Source organism: Cupressus sempervirens, chromosome 4 (genome assembly GCF_028749045.1).
Source record: "Cupressus sempervirens isolate cs-2001-9-10 chromosome 4, ASM2874904v1, whole genome shotgun sequence".
Classification (NCBI taxonomy): domain Eukaryota; kingdom Viridiplantae; phylum Streptophyta; class Pinopsida; order Cupressales; family Cupressaceae; genus Cupressus; species Cupressus sempervirens.
In genome coordinates, this window is record NC_143121.1 from 519,140,175 (window position 1) to 519,153,125 (window position 12,951).

The following is a 12,951-nucleotide window of genomic DNA, read 5'->3' on the forward strand; positions in this document are numbered from 1 at the left end:
AGGAAACTTGCATATTTGTCGCAAAGCTAGATGCCTTATCGGGCACCCTCTTGATGGCTTCAGGACTAAGCAATCAACCTTGACCTCGTCATTGTGCTCTGCAATGGTAGCATCCAACTAATTTGGAAGTGGCTCCTCTTCTTGTGAAGAAAAAATTTCCACCTTGTCTTCATCATGTTCATGAGCCATCTCCTTGGGAGCTACTGGTATGGTGTGGCTTTCCACCTATTATTGCTAAAGAACATGATCTTCATATACAGGAGATGATGATTCAACATCTATGGAAGAGAAGATAGCATCAAACTCATCCAAAAGATCATCCTCATCATCAATCTCCTCCATTATAGCTGCAATGACATGCATAGGTTGAGGGGCAACCCCACACATGTCAGCATGTTCTTCCTCAAGGATAGAGTTATTCTTGGGGTCCTTTTTTTCATCCTCCATATCATGGAGGATAGTCTGCTACATTGAATGATCTTTCTCCTCCTTAGTTTGCAGAAAATCCTCGTCTTTTGGTAAAGGCTCAAGAGCCAGGATTTGTTCCTCAAGAGGAGGAACAACCTCTTCTTTCTCTTCCTCAACAAAGAAGGGAAGCTCTTCAGATAAGAGGATTAGATCCTCTTCCTTCCTCTCAACCAATACCTCCTTGTCCTCCTTAGTAGACTGTAACTCCTCCCATTGCAACTTTGTGGGCTTGGTCTCACTCTCCCAAAACTCTATATTTGGACCATCATGAGTCCATACAATTGGTCCACCTTGAAAGAGTGAAATGGTGATGGGCCCATGAGGCTCATGACCCAGCCAGTTTTCTTGCATGGGGAATGGAGGGGCTACTAGAGTAGGCTCTTTTAATGGCAAGGGCTTCTTGAAGCTTGGGATGACATATTTTGGAGAAGGGAATGCCTCTACTTCCTTGGTCTGAAAATGAGCTAATTGGAGCCTCATTTCCTCCTCTCTTGCTGTAGCAATACCCTTCATGCCCCAACCTAAAAGGATCACTCCATCAAAAATGCAACCCATTTTCAAATGTAAGGGACTACTTGTATGTCATGTGTCTCCAAGTAATGGTTACGTTCAGGGTATGCTTTCACACCATCAACATTCACAATGTCAAAGCATGATATTTTTCAGGTAAATTCCATGTTCACTTAGAAGCAATAGTCGCCAAATGTGGAAATAAAAATCAACTCCTCAATGCAAGACACAAGGTTAAATAGCTCCTCCCATAAGAGTTGATAAAATGAAGAGATGCCTTAGTCTTGTCAAAATGGCGACACCATTCTCATGACTAAATATCGATTTTGAAATCATCAGGCATTCTCCCTTTGAGGCTATATATTTTCATATTTGTAACAAAGAAAGAAGACTACTGTCTCTTGAAAAAGAGGAAGAACAAGTTAGATATCCATAAGAAATATCATCAGATGATTGAAATCCTTTTCTCCTCTAGAAATTCTTTGTAGGAGAATAGGGGTTAATGCGATCATGTTTGTATCTTTGTAATAGTAAAGGATATTATTGTGCATTGAGCTATAACTATGTCCTGGAATTATGAATATGATTAATCATTCACTTGGCCCTTTAATATATTCCATGATTCATTTCATTTATTGTAGTTTAAGTGTCAGCCAAACTTTATTTTAGCTTATGGAATTTCTATTTTTGGATGGATTATGCTTTGGTTTCTTCTTTATTCTTGATGTCATCATTATGTTCTTTACTTTATGTTGTCATAGTAGTAACATATGAGCATATTGTTGTATACAATGGTTGGTCCACATAGGCCTTGTGATTTCCACTCTGAAATCACATGTACTTCAAAGTCTTGGAGTATCTCTAAATCAAGTGAATGGCCTATTGGAATTTCATCTTTTCCATTCTTTTCTCAACTGCAATAATGAAGAGTTGGCTTTTAAATCTTGGAGGTTGTAGAATGGTATGCAATCGTGTCCCCACTGCGATTATTCTTTCCTATAGATTTTTTATGCCCTACCGAAGGCAACATCATATTAGAGGCAATTTCTAACTATCAAAACATACAATAAACCCCGAAACAAAGGATCTTAACTCCACTTCCAGGCACAAGGGGAAAAAATAAGGGAAAAAAAGACAAAATCACACAAAAAGGGGTTAGTACTAAAAACAAGACTCAAGATCAACTAGTGAAAGAAACCACAATCAAAAATGTCCAAATTGTGAAAGGATGTTCCACTTGTAGGAAGAGACCCTTCAATGGAAGAGATATCGGTTGCAAGACATCTACCTTTAAGAGGATTTATTAAACAAAGATAAAATCTTGAAGACAAAGAGGGGAAGAGAACAAAAATGCACCCTATTTCTAGGTGAAAAGGGGATTCTTGATGAGGGATGGCATACTTTAAAAAACAAAGTAATAGAATTTTCATATTATGAGCATAGATTTATAAATAAAGAAGAGGTTCTGATAAAGGATGTACACCTCTTATATATGATCTAATTTTAGGATCTAGACAATAGTTGCTAAGTGAAATTGCATAAAGAGAGATAATTACAACACATAGAAAGAGATAGAGAAGAGAGCACGAGATTGATACGAAGTTCATCCAAGTGGACATGTCTTTGAGTCTAGCTTAACTAAGTGACCAATCTATTAATAATGTTCCAAATGCAGTACAATCTCTAAATAGAGCCTCCTAGAAATTGCTTTGCAATATTTTGTAGCCTATCCACAAAGTCATGATAGAAAATAATCACTCAAATCATCTCACATAAAGGATCTCAAAGCCATAGGGTTCATTTATAAAGAGCAAGAGAAGGGCTTTGCTACAAAAAGGGAACATTATTACAACATAGATTCATTATTCTCTTCTGCAGGAAATCCTCTCATGACACTTCTTTTACAAGCAAAAGGAATACTCTCTAATTATCTTCACGTGAGAAGATGATCTTGCATTCTCCTCCTAGACAAGAGAAAATGCTCTGACTACTTCTCTTCTTCTCTCTATATCTGAATGCCTTACATAGGCCTCCTAACCCCTTTTATACATTAAAAAATTGCCCAAAATAGACTAAAACAAATAAAACTAATTAATCCCCCTTTTTACCAGGGCTTATCTTTGTGATAATATTCTAAGATTTTATGGTTTGTGGATTTATTGCATTTGGAGGGGTTGTTTAAACAAATTTCCCCATTTAAATAAGGATTGGCAGTTAGACATAGGTTAAATAAAGTGCATGCCTCTAATATCTCTAAAGTGCTCAATGGCACAGTTGCCGCCCAACATTTTAGGAGGTGGGCAATCGGGATTTTATCTCCCATCATCTATCACCTACCTCTTAATAGCATGTAGTTGTAACCATAATTTGAATGAGTGCCACCTAAATTTAGCAAACCAAAATGCTTGGTCAAGCTGCTAAGATGGTGTATGAAGGTCATAGGTTTGTACCCATGAGGAAATTTTGTCAATCCAATTCAAACAACCAATTTTTAAGGTGTCATGTCACTATGTTGACTAGGATGTTGACATCATGTTGATGTCACCAATATTTGTATTTTCCCTCCAACTTCAAATAATGATAACTTTCACATACAAACTATTTTCGATGAAACGAATGTCATTTGAAAGTTCTCGATGAGATCATTAATTTGAGACAAATATTGACCACTTTTGGAATAATGGATTTTTTCACCTTTTTGATAGCCCTTTTACCTAGTTTGACCAAAACTTTGACCAGCCATACATTTGGCATTTAAACTCCAATTTTGAGCCAGCTCAAGTTGCATCATGTTCATTTTGATGAGTTCTTCAATCTAATGCTACTTCTAGGAGATTTTGGGATACTTGTAATTTTAGTGAGGGATCCACTTGGATCAATATAAGAGAGAATCTCGAATCAAAATTAGCAATTCTTTATAATAAAATAATGTCATGTGATAAACAAATAACACTATACTAAAAAAATTAGATCATCATAAAACAAAGAGGAAAACAAACATGAAACCTTTACCTCCAAGTTTGAAGGCAAGATAAATATGTGATTCATCCCTAACGAAAGTCACTTCATAATAGATGTACAATTATAAGAAAAATAAGTTTCAAACTAGAGAGAACTCCCAATGTAAAATATACATATTAATGCTAAAAAATACATCACATTATAAAGGAATAAATTCATAAAGGAAAGGCATTAATGATATAAATGAAATGGAATATTATTTATGATAGACATGCCCTTTGAGATATGCAAAATATTGTTAAGGAAAGATGTTATTATCTTGAATGGAATAAAGTATCCCATACCAAAAAGGTTGTACCATCATAAAATAATACAAAGCCATGAAGAGATGATGAAGAATAGGAAAAAGGGATGTCCCATTAAGTTAACTTTTTGTGTAACACAAATATACAAGATATGCACTTCTAAGAAAGTAAGAAATTATGAGGTTGCTAATCTCATTAAGGAAAAAGATCATAAACACTAAGTCCATACACGAGAGAACATTGTAGATAAAAGAGATGGTCAACAAAGAGATAATGGATCCTTGAAAGTAAGGAAGAAATGCAAGATAATGATACCTTGTCCCCAATTTAAAAAGCAAGATGGTTTAATGATATTTGCATAATGGAGGGAAAAATAATAGGAAAATAACATGCTAAGGTATTTCTTTGACATTGAGGAAATGTAAAAGATCTAGTGTTAAATGAAGAAGACATCTATTAACCAAATCTTCAACAAATAACTCAACATGATCATAAAGAACGTTTGTTACTATGATGAAAGAAACTGAAATCTCACCATTAATAAGCATGTGGTTCTTTGGAACATATAAGGGAATCATATTCTAGAGTTATACTTGATACTCCAATAGATTCATTTGGCCAAAGCTAAATGATCATCAAAAGGTGATGTATCATTAGAGGGGCTTGGCAAGAGAATGTCATAAGGGGGTTTTGGTTAAGATGAACATGGTAAAAGATTGACATGAGTTGTGAAACCTACCGCCTTTATTTTTTTGTTTAGGAGGATTGGTAGGAGCCTTAATATTACCAAGTCTTAAGTATTTATACCATTTTTTAGTGGTGATATCATATCTTGTGTTGTAAGTAGCCTTTAATGTAGAGGGACAAGGTGACTCATCTTGCAGTTTGTAAATGTGTGGAGTATGAGGAGGACTAGAGGTAGAAATGTTCTCTTTGGGAAGATCATATTTCCTAACATCTTTAGGTTGTGAAGGAGTATTATCCAATAAGATCATAGAGAATTCATCTAGGAAATGTCTAACATTCAAATTATGAATTTGGTTTTGATAGGAACCAAAGGAATTGCTAACCCTTTTGAGCTATACATTAAAGTAGGATGAGAAAGAGGAGATCGGGATCAATCTATCACCAAATCACTAGGAGGTAGATTTGGAGGGAAATTAGTGGATAATGTGTGGGAGTAGGGAAATTATCATTACTCCTAGGATCATTGGCATTGCATGCATTTTATTAATATTTCAATGATGAAAGAACATAAAATGTTAAGAAAGATCTTGAAATATGCACTATAACGAGGAGATATATTGGCTAAACGTGTAATTCCATTTAACTATATTGTTTTGAATGTATCATAAAGTATAGCATTGTATACATACATGTCTTATCTTGTTCTAAAGGTTCAATACACAAACTTACTCCTAAAATAGAAGAAAAGAAGACTTAGACCACAATGTTTGAGAAGCTACAAACCCCTTTAGAACAAAATGTTTTAACATCAATAACAACATAAAAATAAATATATATTTCCAACAATATCCCCCTTTTTATTGATGGAAAACATCTATGAATAACAATCAATATCAACTCTCCAATTTCATTATCTTTTTCCTATTGTCATCAAGGACAAAGACCAATAACCTTTTTAACCGTTGCACAACATTGACAATTCAAGTACCAACATCAATCTTAAATATAAATAAGTTAGAAACTCCACGAGATAGATGCACCATTTGGATGCACCAAGTTAGCTGAAAGAGGGGAAACAACCTCAAGCACTTTCTAGAGAAACTTGAGATAATTCTAATCATATAATAGAACAAATATCTAGAAAATTTTAGCCTAGTTGAAATCTTTTTATCTAACATATAAACATCATTTGAAGGGATGGGAGAAGCAATTTTCTCCTCAACAACAACAACCAGAGCATTAACATTTTCTTGTCAATTTCTTTATTGTCCCTATACTTTGTCTTGTTGCCCCACAAACTTATCCTATCAAGATAACTTGTACAATTCATTGCATTTTTATCCAAGTCGTTCATGTGCATATTAATTTTTAGAATTAGTGGGCATATCATATTTCCAACCTACACTTGAAGACAACTTAGAACAAACAACAATCAAACAAATACTACATTGCTTATAGAATAAACAAACATTTTTCTAAACCGAACAACACAAACCATTCCTTTGCAAAAAAACTTCATGCCTTAACGTCATTTTGAGAGGATACCCAACATCTAATCCCAAGGGGGGAAATGGATTCAAATAAAAGCTCCTTTGCAACCTGTAGTCTAAGTCATTTAATAGAGGTAGAAGAATCATATGGGATGGATGTCACACCACCATCAGAACCATGTTGTATGTTCCATATCATAAATATTGTGTTCATTTCTTTTGAATCTTCCTCACTTATAAAATAGTCATCTTATTTCTCCATATATTTGTAGAACTTTGCAATATGTCATGTCATATTACATTTGTAGCAAACCAAATAATCTTTAGAAAACCTTACAATATGTTATGTCATGTTACATTTATAACACACTAGACTATCATTTTTCAATTTAGCAGCTTTATTATTTATTGCATTGATATTTATATTGCAATCAACCTTTCTAGGATCATATCCATTGCAACAATAGCAGTATCCATTGAAGTTTTTGACATCTTTATTTAGATTCGTCCTACTGAAATTCATCCTACTTCTGCACTAAATTGCTTTATGGCTAATTTTTTATAATGATATCATCTTCCATTCAAAAACTCTCATTTTTAAACTTATACACTCATTAATTGTGTCATACTTTATTTCAATGAAATAGATACCATCAAAAGAAGAGTAGCTAGAATAAACAGGGGATGAACTCCAATTTATCATTCCATTTTTGTTATTTTTTTGTACCAAATTCTTCTTGTTCTTCACTTTTTGGTCTACTAGTTTCATTTTGTCTTCCAATTGCTTCCAATTTTCCAAATTCTTCTAGCCTTCTACCTTCTCTAGGTTTACTTGTTTTCTTTCAACCTCCAATTACTTCCAATTTATTATGTTGGTTTTACCTTCTTCTTACTCCTAGTCTTCTATGTCCATTTGCTTCTAATCCATCATTTCCTTTTTGTCATCTTCTTGCATTAGATCTACCATTTCTATCTACTTCTAATCTATTATATAATGTTTATCATCTTACTTTTGGATCAATCCATTCAACTTCCATTGGATCAATCAATTCAACCATTATTTCTTCATTATTCAAAATAGAATCCACTTTGTCTCGATTTAGTTCCATTTAAGTTAATCTCCCATTTCTTTATATATTGAGTTAGAAACACATATTTTCACACTTGTCTTCAACATAGTAGATCTTTTTGTGGTCATGAAACCTTTAGCAACCCTTTTACTAATTTGTTTCATTTTCATAATACAATCATCACTTTCAAACATAACTTCATAACCCTTCTTGCACATTTGACTAACACTTAACAAATTATGTTTCAAACCTTACAACATAGCGAAGATCATCAGTTCTATGTTTACTATCAATTGAAATGGTTCCAATACCTTTGATTTGTGTCGTATTCTTCAATCTTAATTCGTGTCATATGATTTGAGCATCTGAAATCTATGATCCATGCTCCTGCAACAACTTTAACATGCAATGCAATCTCCTCTCTCTTTAGCAAAATTGTTAAAAATAAAGATGCATCAATTGTTTCAATTTAACATCATCTTCAAAGGAATGATCTTCCATGGAACATAAGCTCTTTTTACCTTTACCTTTGAAATTAAATTTCTTCTTAAATCTTTCTTTTGATTGTATTTTCTATCTTCATCTTTTAATTCATAAGGATATTCCTTATGCTCGCAATGTAAGAAAAATTTCCTATCCTTCCACAATTGAAGCACCTACAAGGTAACTTACCTTTGTATCTATTGATACTTTGCTTTAAACTTATTGAAAAATAAGTTGATCAATAGAATACTAACTTAGATCATTTCTCCCTCTTATTAAACATGTCATTAGTATGAACTCCTTTGTTATGTTTAATAAGAACTTGCGTATTACAGTTTCATCTTCTAGATTTCTACCAACAACTTTGATTACATCGCTAAGTCTGTAAATGTAACTTTCAACACACTCAACTTGTGCCTTCCTTGGGACCTCATACCTTTGTCATTCTTGTTTGTTTTGTCTTCAGATATTCTTTGTTGACCAACACTAACTTATCCTAGACCTCTTTATAAACTTTTAGACCTTGCTTTGGAAGCTAAATTTGAGCATCGCACTAGAGCATTGATAATAGTGGTCATGCGTCCCTGACTTCTACTAATGATCTGTGGTCCTTGGGGCGAAAAGAATATCCTCCAACTCAACCATAATAGCATGAAGGTGTCGGCGAATAACCTAAATATTATTGTTTCTAGGCGAGAAGGCTATTACCAAGACAAGGTGATTATCATTGTTGATCTTGATCCTGAGGTGTGGTTATTGGTCAGACTGAAGGGTCGGGCAGAAGAACTTGGGCAAGCCTAATGAAGAAAATTGTTACCATCCAAAGGATATCCAGGAGCTAAAGGCTACAATTCAAAAGATGAGCAAACTGGAAGAGGTCGATGTGACCATCAAGGATCTTGCCTAGTCCTATTATGTTGTGTGTATCTAATCATTTCTGTTGTTGATCATGTAGTTTCTTGTTTTTGCTGATTTGTTTCTAGTATCTGGGTTGTACGTTGGTCCTCTAACAATGTTTTGGGATGGGGAACTAAATGTTTTATCTATTGAAAGTTGGTCATATAGGGTTTTGGGTCTTTGAATTTTTATTTTTATTTTTTCCAATTAATCAAAAACTTGTAGACGCTTCAGCTTCCTGAATGTTGTCACATAAGATACCAAACAAATATTGTTCTTGCTTTCATGTTAGCTTCGTTTTATCTTTCGTCTTCAATAGTCAAAGGTCTTCCAAAAGAAGGATAAACCAATTTGTGCATACGTATTAATGCTTGCTGTGTTGCTCATATCCTTTTCAGCTTCACCTGCTCTGAAAGACGCATTTCAGAGGAAACTTCCTGCTTCTTTCTTCACCCCAAGGGCGGAATAATTTTTGCATTTATACGGCCTGGTTCAAGACATCAGAATGGATACAGAATTTTGAATGATAAGAAACAGAGATCAAATAAATCTGGTTCATTTGAAGACCCAAATCATTTAGTGGAACTACTGTGTAGTTGAATAGCCACCTATAGAAAGAGGTCTCTAGATTGAAGTAAGTATAAACAAACTAAAAATAAGCTACCTATAATCGGTGACCTAAACAGCAGTAAATGTACTTTACATAAAGTTTTGTATGTATGAATGGTCTAGTACCATCAATATTACATTCAACGATGGCCTGGCGTCATTCATTTACCGGAATCTGATCTGTGTTCCTTGCATAATTAATATTATTTTGATTGGGTCATGTGTTAATATTATAATATTTTTAATAATAATTGTTTTAAATAAATTACTTTACATATTTTTTATTCATTTAAACAAATTAAAATTATTTTATTTAATTACAAATTAATATTTTATCTAATTTAAAATATAAAATATTAGGTCACAATAAAACTTTTAAATTAATACATAATGTAAATATGATATAATGTCGTAATTTTTTGTGACTAAACTTGTCATATGGTAATACTGATTGTAGATTCATCATTATTTAAATACATACATAAATATTCCCATCCAGTATATCATTTATTAAACTATACCTTCTTAAATTACTACACCTTTTTATAATTTAAAGCTTTGAATTAAACACGAAGATCAAGACCAAAGCTGACAAAAGAAGTAAACAAAAAAAAACTACATAACAAGGGAACAAACACAAGTGAAAACAAAATTACATCAAGACATAATTTGAAAACAAAGCTGACAAAATAAGTAAACAAAAAAAAACTACATAACAAGGGAACAAACACAAATGAAAACAAAATTACATCAAGACATAATTTGAAAACAAGCAAATAAATAAACGTACTATATCTATGAGCGTAATCATTGCACCTTCTTCTGGTGCAAGGGCTAGTTACAATATAAAACAGGAAGCAGGTAATGAATAGAACCAGCAAAAACATAAACACAAATCTTATACATAGAAAATCCAAACTGGAAAAGACCACAACGAACACTCACCCACAAGGAATAATTCACTGATGTATAGATCTAATTGCAAAATATGGTAAGAGCTCACTGCTCCAGACTTGCGACCAGAAGCTCACTGCCAGTACAACAATGAAATAAATACGAGTTAATTGCTCTAGAGTTGCAACTGTAAGTTCATTGGTAATGCAACAAGGAGTACAAATAGGAGCTTATTACTCCAGACTTGCAAATAGAGGCTCACTACCAAAGTAGCAAGATATAGAAACAAACTTGTACACCCAAAATTCAATGTCTTCGGAACATACAACTCTTTACAGAAATAAAGAAAGATTTTTCTGACAATGCAGTTAATCTGCACAATACAATTAAACTCTGCAACACTTGATCTCTGAGTTTACTTCTCTGCCATAGCAACTGACCTGCTCTTCTGTAACTATAGATCTTCACTAGTTTGCACACTGTTCACTTGTTTCACAACCTTAACTGCTCTTCTGTAACTCTATATCTTCACTAGTTTACACACTGTTCACTTGTTTCACAACCTTACATTTTGTCAATGCACAAACTATACTTCTATACAATATAGTTCATTGGAGATTACAACAAGATCAATTATGTCAAAAGAATATTACAACTTATGTTACAAGTTGGTCAAGGCAATAGCAAAATGCAATTAAATCCTATCACAGAAGCATCCAAACCAAAACAAAGAGTGGACTAAATTGAATAAGAGATAATTATTAAATTTATGCGTCACAAATAGCACAAAACCATCCAGATAATAACAACTAAACAGAACTAAAACATTGGATGATACAATTTCTGGAACACCTCGAACAATTTCCAAAACACCAGAGAATGGCACAACCAAGACCAAAATCTGAATCCATCTTCACGAGTATCAGTACACCTTCAAGCCTCATTTCTGAAGCAAAAACCTTTCAGAAAGCACAAAATGAAGCAATATTAAACACCACTGAAAAAATTGTATTTCTTTATTCAGATCACATAGCCCTCCACATAATGAGTAAAATACCAAAGCAGTGTAAAACATCATTTGCACAAGACAACTGTATACACAACTATCTTTCATTATTCTGATTGTCTTCCAATGCACTGCAACATTGTTTTGAATGCATATGTTGTGGTAGCTTTGAATACATACCTTCCTTAAACTGGTCTAAAGATCCAACAGACAAACTCATTCCTCCAAAAATAGAGGAAAAACACTCTTGGATCACAGTATTTGAACCGCCACAAACACCTCTAGAATACAATGTTTGACATCAATGACAACAGACAACCAAACATATATTTCCAACAATGAACCTGCTCACACCTGGCAACGTCTAAACAGCAAACTAGAATACCTAAACAGCAAATTAAAAAATGTATCTTACCAGGAGGGACTTTTTTTCAGACACCTTTGTCTACTTCACATTTTAGTTGGCTATTTAACTGATACCGCTAAAACACTTGAGAATGTGCATGTGAAAAATCCAACAAAAAATCACGAATGCTGCACAAGCCATTTAAAATAAATAAAGCAGTCACGGATTGTATGAGCTCTTAAATATGTTCCCTGGCATAGTCCATTTGCATCACAAGCCATTAAAATAATATAAAGCAACCACAGTTTGTATGAGCTTTTAAACAGCAAATTAAAACGTGTATCTTACCAGGAGGGACACTTATTTTCAAACACCTTCGTGTACTTTACATTTTAGTTGGCTATTTAACCAATACTGCTAACACACCGTGAGAATGTGTATGTGAAAAATCCAACAAAAAGATCACGAATGCTGCACAAGCCATTAAAATAATATAAAGCAGTCGCAGTTTGTATGAGCTCTTCAATATGTTACTTGGCATAGTCCATTTGCACCTTTCGCTGCAACCAGACACACAAAAGGAGGCTGTAGCAACATAAGAAGAATAAGAACTCTGCTAACCAATCAAACTAAAAATATTGTATTTTATTATTCTTATGAATATTCTGAAGGGCAATGTTTGGGATTTCTTGGTTAAAGCACATCAATTGCTTAGTGATCATAAAAACAAAAAACCCTAGCGAGGATTTTTTTTGTAATGCGAAGAACCCTACTTTCTTCTTGAGGAGCTGATAAACAATCTGAGAGACTTAACAGGTGCAGCCTCAGACGCTCACCCCTACGACTAGGACATGGCACACCAGCACTTTAATAGTTGATTTGTTATGAAGCTTTTCGTACCCTCGGCCAATGTGCTCTTCCAGCGTGAAATGTAGATGACATGGCCTCTAAACTGATTAGCTCAGAACATTGCTTGGATAATTTTATAGAAACCCAAACAATTCTATTTCCAGAGTAAAATTTCCTAACTGCATACATGTACATAACGAATCGTTCTCCAATTGTAGTAGGCATGTGGAAAAATAAAATTTTATTTTGTTTTTTAGTAGGCAGAGCTGGATAGAAACACACAAAAAATATGAACATTGTGACGATAACTTTTAATACAAATATGGAACAGTAGATGGGAAATTCAACTAAAATTGTCCAAGTTAGATCCAGAATC

General features: G+C 33.7%; 1 long non-coding RNA gene across 1 annotated transcript; it reads left to right on the forward strand.

Annotated features, from left to right (window-relative positions):
* Positions 1–8,528: 8,528 nt before the first annotated feature.
* On the forward strand, positions 8,529–9,654 carry LOC149562213 (uncharacterized). The gene is made up of 2 exons (XR_016363488.1): positions 8,529–8,893; positions 9,270–9,654. It is a non-coding gene; the product is annotated as an uncharacterized LOC149562213 (long non-coding RNA).
* Positions 9,655–12,951: the final 3,297 nt, after the last annotated feature.